This window comes from Galeopterus variegatus, unplaced genomic scaffold (assembly GCF_000696425.1).
Source record: "Galeopterus variegatus unplaced genomic scaffold, G_variegatus-3.0.2 Scaffold5134, whole genome shotgun sequence".
Lineage (NCBI taxonomy): Eukaryota > Metazoa > Chordata > Mammalia > Dermoptera > Cynocephalidae > Galeopterus > Galeopterus variegatus.
Genome location: NW_007731245.1, coordinates 50,910 through 58,708, shown reverse-complemented (window position 1 = coordinate 58,708; position 7,799 = coordinate 50,910). Strand labels below are relative to the sequence as shown.

The 7,799-nt window shown below is 34.4% G+C and overlaps 1 pseudogene; it reads left to right on the top strand.

Annotated features, from left to right (window-relative positions):
* Positions 1-3: 3 nt before the first annotated feature.
* On the top strand, positions 4-1,443 carry LOC103604422 (annotated as a pseudogene).
* The last annotated feature ends 6,356 nt before the right edge of the window (positions 1,444-7,799 follow it).

Genomic DNA, 7,799 nt, shown 5'->3' with positions numbered 1-7,799 from the left:
AAGCTGCAGAAGAACAATTTGAGGCTAGCAGAAGTTGGTTCATGAGGTTTAAGAAAACAAGGCACCTCTATAACATACAAGTGCAAAGTGAGGCAGCAAGTGCTGATGTAGAAGCTGCTGCAAGTTATCCAGAAGACATACTGGCTAAGATCATTGATGAAGGCAGCTACAATGAACAACAGACTTTTAATGTAGATGAAACAGTCTTCTACTGGAAGAAGATGCCATCTAGGACTTTCATAGACAGTGAAAAGTCAATGTCTGGCTTCAAAGCTTCAAAGGACAGACTGACTTTCCTATTAGGGACTAATGCAGTTGGTGACTTTACATTAAAACCAGTGCTCATTTATCATTCAAAAAATTCTATGGCCCTTAAAAATTATGCTAAACCTACTCTACCTGAGCACTACAAATGAAACAACAAAGTCTGGATGACAGCACATTTGTTTATAGAAATGGTTTACTGAATATTTTAAGGCCACTATCGAGACCTACCAAACCAAAAAAGAAAAAGAAAAGAAAGAAAAAGGAAAAAGAAAAAGTCCTTTGATAATAACACTGGTCATTGGCAATGCATCTAGTCACCCAAGAACTCTGATGGAGATGCGCAAGGAGATTATGGTTTTTATGTCTGCTAACACAACATCCATTCTGCAGCCCATTAATCAAGGAGTCATTTTAACATTCAAGTCCTATTATTTGAGAAATACATTGTGTAAGGCTGTAGGTGCCACAGATAGTGATTCCTCTGATGGATCTTGACAAAGTCAGTTAAAAATATTCTGGAAAGGATCCACCATTCCAGATGCCATTAAGAACATCCATGATTCATGGGAGGAGGTCAAAATATCAACATCAACAGGAATTTAGAAAAAGCTGGTACAAATTCTCATGGGTGACTTTGAGGGGTTCATGATGCCAGCAGAGGAAGTAACTGAAGATGTGGTAAAAATAGCAAGATAACTAGATTTAGAAGTGGAGCCTGAAGATGTGAATGAATTGCTGTAATCTCATGGTAAAACTTTAATGGGTGAGGAGTTACTTCTTATTAAAGAATATAAAAAGTGGTTTCTTGAGATGAAATCTACTCCTTGTGAAGATGCTGTGAACATTGTTTAAATGACAAAGGACTTAGAATAATTCATAAACTTAGTTGACAGAACAGTGGCAGGGTTTGAGAGGATACACTCCAATTTTGAAAGAAGTTCTACTTTGGGAAAAATGCTGTCAAACAGCATCACATGCTTCAGAGAAATCTTTCATGAAAGAAATAGTCAACAGATGAAAAAAATATCGTTATTGTCTTATATTAAAAAATTGCCATAGTCACCCCAACCTTCAGCAACCACCATCATGAGCAATCATCAGCCATCAGCATCAAGGTAAGACCCTTCACCAGTCCTAAAAAGATTGTGACTCACTGAAGGCACAGGTGATCATTAGCAATTTTGGCAACAATGTATTTTTAAATTAAGATACATACATTGATTTTTTTAGACATAATGCAATTGCACATTTAAGAGAACAGTATAATGTAAATCTCAACTTTTAAATGCACTGTGAAACCAGAAAACCCATATGACTCACTTTATTGCAATGTTCACTTTATTGAGGCGGTCTGGAACCAAACTTGAAATACCCCCAAGATATGCCTGTAATTTTTAACCAATCCTACAATTTTGTGTGAATCTCTCAAATGTAAAGTCTCAGAAAAACATTGCCTTATGCTTTATGCATAGAACATATCCTTAAATTTTGAAAACAATAAGGGGTCATAGGAAGCATATATATCTCATTATAGATGTCCGGAAGGAAAGTAGTTATTATCTGCTACCAAAGTCTACCAGTGGTTATGCTCCAGTATGGGGAGACAGCTTAGATGCTGGGCTGCCAAAATAGTAACAAAATTGCACTGCAGTAAAAACTTTTAATTATTTCTTTTAAAATTTCCTTTGATTGCCATGTTTTATAAGTCTTAGACATTTTTCAATTAATTATAAAATAATAGGCTAAAGCATAACTAAGATATGCATAAGAATTTAATAGAAAATGTGACTCGCAGTGTTTAAAAGATTGAAAGTAACTTATACTCTATCTTCTTCTTTGGTTCTTTAACATTTTTAATATACACAAAATACTTTTGCAAAAGAAACCGCCTCACAGAAAACAAGGCTGCAGATAGATACACTTGTAAATGTTCAGGTGAAAAATCATCCAGGAATTAAGACTTTTGCTTTTATCATGACGGTTAATTCCTTAGAGTTGTACCTGACGAGACTTGACGTCATGGACTTTCAAAAGCACTGACCTACTTCAATCTATTTTCATTTCATCACTATAGACACTGCGGAGAAAAGATTAATGTACTGCTCAAGCAATAGGAATTGGAATTACAACTATGAGTATAATTTATGTGTTCTTTCTACTACATGCACTGGACTGCATCTTATATTTTTTTAGTTTCTAGATATTAAGATGCTCATTCTTCAGGGAGAAATCTTAAAAGTCTATGTTAACTTGAATATATAGATATCAAAGGAAAATATCTATATACACAGATTACAAGTTTTTTTAAATAATAATTTTTAAATAAACATCAAACACTCATTTTTTAAGTAATATGGACAATGAGTTATGCAGACTTGTATTCTTAAGAAAAAGAACACTCAGATAAGCATGAACAAAGGGGAGTTTACCTTAAGGCTACAGGTGATCATATCATATACAATTGTAGGAAGTCTGGATGTACCTCACAGAAATAAAGAGATGAAAGCTACTTTTCTTTTCCATAACTATTATTTTATGACCGATTTTTGCTCCTTTCTACCTCTTTCTCAAATCTTTGCTTCATGTGTCCATAGGTATTATTTCAATGTTTACTAGTAAGCTCACTGTCTTGAGTTACTGTCTTTGGTTCCCTTAGTATAGGGGCCTTACTCTCTTGTTATCTTCATCAAAAAAAGTGAAAAAAAAAAATGGAATTAGTTGAGTTTGAATCAGGCGGGCACTTGTGACTGTTGGGCATGAATATTGATGCTATCATTGAAAACAAATTCTATTAGGAGACATTGTATAATCACTGCTTATCTAATACACTGCCTGGTTAAAATACATATGTACCACCCTTTCTCATGAACACATAAATATAAAAAGTCCCCTAGCATCACAGTCTAACAAGTTATATTTTGTATATATTTGACTTCTAACCTCCTCCTCAGTAAAGGCAAACAAAAACACCAGATTTTGGCATTTAGAGAAAAACTCATGAGATTATTTTGAATGTTGTTCAACAATTTATATCTCCTCCAAGTCATTAATGATTGACATATCAAACACTGTCTGCTATTTGGAACATCAATTAAAAAGAAGAGTCAAGATCTGTGCAATAAGGGAGTCCATAAGGCTGACCTGGCATTTCAAATTGCTTTGCTCAAGGGACTCTTCTATTTCTTAATGAAGTGACTGAAAATTTCAGCAGAATATTGGAGAAACTCAGAGGTCAGAAAACAAAAATTGGAGTTCAGTGACCTGAAAATATGAAGGTCTCTTGTAAATCCTCAGACTTTGGGTTGTTATCTCACACAAATAGACTAGAAATACACATCTTTGTAGAGAATAAAGCTTAGTTTTGCATCCTTTCAAGTGATGCTAGAAACCTCTGTCACTTGCTGGAAATGAATGCAACTACTCTCTGAAAGATAACAACTTCTAGGACTAATTATTGCCTGAGATACTTGAAACATAGTGAACGTGAATGTCTCCATTGTTGAGTCTAGACCTGGCCAAACCTGGTGTGGAATGCAGGAGCAACCAATAAGTGAGGAAAGGCTTTAGCACATCTCTACGCTTATGCGAAATTCCAAATGGTACTGTGGGTAATAATCAGGATAAGATTTCTGGATGTAACTGGATCCAACAGAAAATAAATCAGAACACTGTTAAGATTCTTACCTAAATAAAAAGAAACAGTTCTTGTATATCAGGTTCCTTCTTCATCTCATTTCTTCAAATCAGGTTTTTATGGCTTTTATAATAATATCTATGTCTGAAAGCCTCAGGTCTAATTCTGCCCGCTCTGCATTGCCCACCAACCTCAGATGCATGCTAGTTTTTCTTTATCTAACAGAGAAGTCTAAGTATGAAGATTAATTATTTCCATGTCTACCTGTTTTATACAATTCCACTTGTTTATTTCAAGATTTTTTAAAAATACTAATACAGGCACACTGTCTTGTGATATTGATTAGGGTCTAACCATATTTTTAAAAACCCTGTAGGGGGTTGAAATAGAAAACATGATTTTTAGGAATAGAAGTTGATGTAACTGTATTGACATACTTTCAGTAACTGCATATTTATATGGAATCAATATCCAATCAATTATTTACATCCGAACTATATAGTTCAATGCTACTTATTTAAGGACATCTCTACATAGTTGCCCATAACTGTCAGAATTAGACAAAGAAATTGGGCTTTCTTATACATAAAAACGATTTGTGTATAAGAATGTGGACATATGAAAATAGTTTTTTATGCTATATGCAATTGGTGAAAATGGTGCTGAATAAAAATTACTCTAAACATTGATAAAGATCATTTCTTTACTGGTATGGTTGACATAAAAAACAGGAATATAACACATGTATGTATATGTGTATAGATATTGATATATTATTTGACTATATTACTGATCATTTTAATTATTCTAAATAGCATTTGATAATCTTCTGTTCACTAACTATATAATTATGCCATCTACAAATCAAAATATTTTAACATATCTATCACCTCACATAATTACTTTTTGTGTGTGTGCAGTGAGAACAATTAACATCTCTCTCAGCAAATTTTAAACATACAATACATTACTATTAACTATCGTCACCATTCTGTGCTTTAGCCTCCAGTACTTATCTTACACCTGAAGGTTTGTATCCCTTGATTAATATTGCCCTTTTTACTGCACCCTCTAGCCCCTAGTAACCATCATTCCACTCTGTGTTATGATGTGTTTGACCATTTTTTAGAGTCCACATGTTAAGTGAGATTATTCTGTATTTGCCTTTCTGAGTGTGGCTTATTTCGCTTTGCATAGTGTCTTCCAGATTTATCCATATTGTCACAAATAACAAAATTTTCCTTTTTAATGCTGAATAATATTCTGCACGCTCTCTCTCTCTCTTTCTATATATATGCACATATACAACTTTTTTTTTTAATCTGTTCATCTGTCAGTGGACACAGGTAATTTCCATATCTTGGCATTGAATAATGCTGCAATGAACATGGAGATGCAGATAACTCTTTGAGATACTGACTTTATTTCCTTTGGATATATACCCAGAAGTGTGATTGCCAGATTAAACAACAGTACTATTTTTAATTTTTGAAGAAACTTCATACTATTTTCCATAATGGCTGTACAAATTTACATTACTACTAACAGTGTGCAAGGGTTGCCTTTTCTTCACATTCTTGCCAACACTTGTTATCTTTTTACTTTTTGATAATAGCCATTCTAGCAAGTGTGAGGTGATGTGTGCCTGTGATTCCATGTTAGTCTTAAGAAAATGTGTTTATGATATTGTTTTTCTGGAGATACAAAAATGCACAACTTCTGATGTAATATTCTCAAAGGAAAAAATCTATTTGTGGAGTATACTATAAAGCAAAGGTATTTCACAGGGCCTCTAAAGCCCCGTAGTCTCAGGTTTAGCTTAACCTTTTGGAATTACATATAAAAATGTTAACCTTGCAAAACACAGGAAACTTTTCCCAGGCTAAAGTCTCTGTTGTAAGATGAAGAATTATAACACAGCAAGGTTGCCAGCTCAAGGACAGACAAGTTACTTGAATAATAAGTAAAAATCATCAAAATCTTAATATAAAATTAACCTATAGCCGACATTACAATCAGTAGGGAGACTACGAGAAAAACTAGGAGACTTATTTAAGGTTGGTTTTTGATTTAGTATAACTTCGTATAATGTATGCTATACGAAGTTATTACGATTTCACCAAAGAAGATTCTTAGCTCTTCCTCTAACATTGCCATAGAAATAAAACACAAATAGAGAATGTACAATCCCAGAGAATAAAGTCACAGTGAGTGGTCATATCCTCAAACTTTGTACATATTTGTTTTATAGGAATATCCTTAGGGACCTTCTCAGTAACATCAAGAAAAAACTACTTGAAAAGTGAAGACATGAGAGTGTTTGCTATTTTCATTATGAAATCTCTTAGCTGACTAGCTTCTGACATACTCATTAAAAAGGACCCCTAATGATGGTTTTTACATGTTGCAGTTTTTTCTTTTTTTAATGTCTTCAAGGCTTTTTGAAAATAATAAAATAATTATTATTATTTTTTTAGTCTCATCATAAAGAAAGAAAGTAGTATCCAGGGATACTCGCTGTGGTTGTTTTTGTCAAATATTTTTAGGAAATAATGAATAAGGTTTTTAGGAGAAAGATGTGAAGAGGATTCTAAACCAGAGTTTTTATAATCAAGCATTAAAAGCCAATTCCAATTTATTTAAGAAAAAAGGAGTTTTTTAACAGGATAATTGGTAGCTTTTAGAATTTATGAAACGACTGGATACTTGGACTTAGGTATAAAACAAAGTAATATTGGCATAGTTGAGACCCAGGCATCGGGATGCTGTGCTTAGGCATTGTCACAGGCAAAATCACCACAAATACTCTACCCTTATCACTAGAAATGTCACTATAAGAGACGGGCTTCGGGTCTGCCAGATGTGTACACCTGTATGTGTCCACTCTGTCACTTCTAGGAATACAGGGATGCTTTGTTTTATTGTGCTTCACTTTATTGCAATTTGCAGATATATTTTTTACCAGTTGAAAAATGGTGGCAACCCTGCATTGAACAAGGCTATTGAAGCCATATTTCCAATAGCATGTGCTTGCTTCATCGTCTCTGTGTTACATTTTGGTAACTCTCACAATATTCCAAACTTTTAAATTATTATTATTTCTTTTATGGTGATCTGTGATCTTTGAGGTAACTACTGTAATTGTTGTGGGGTGCCATGAACTGTGCCCATACAAGGCAGTGAACTTAATCATAAAGGTGTGTGTTCTGTCTGCTCCCCCAACTGGCTGCTCCCCTGCTCTCTCCTCGGGCCTCCCTATTCCTTGAGACACAATAATATTAAAATTAGTCTAGTTAATAAAACTATAATGACCTCTAAGTGTTTAAGTAAAAGGAAGCACCTCGCTTTCAATCAAAAGCTAGAAATGATTAAGTTTAGTGAGGAATGTATGTAGAAAGCTGAGATGGGCTGAAAGTTAGGCCTCTTGTGTCAGTTAGCCAAGTTGAGAATGCAAAGAAAAAACTCTTGAAGGAAATTAAAAGTGCATCTCAAGTGAACGCAGAAATGATAAGAAAGTGAAACACCCTTATTGCCGATACAAAGAAAGTTTAGTGATCTGGATAGAAGATCAAAACAGTCACAGAATTCCCTTAAGCCAAAGCCAGAGCAAGGCCCTAACTCTCTTCAATTCTGTGAAGGCTGATAGAGGTGAGGAAGCTGCAGAAGAACAATTTGAGGCTAGCAGAAGTTGGTTCATGAGGTTTAAGAAAACAAGGCACCTCTATAACATACAAGTGCAAAGTGAGGCAGCAAGTGCTGATGTAGAAGCTGCTGCAAGTTATCCAGAAGACATACTGGCTAAGATCATTGATGAAGGCAGCTACAATGAACAACAGACTTTTAATGTAGATGAAACAGTCTTCTACTGGAAGAAGATGCCATCTAGGACTTTCATAGA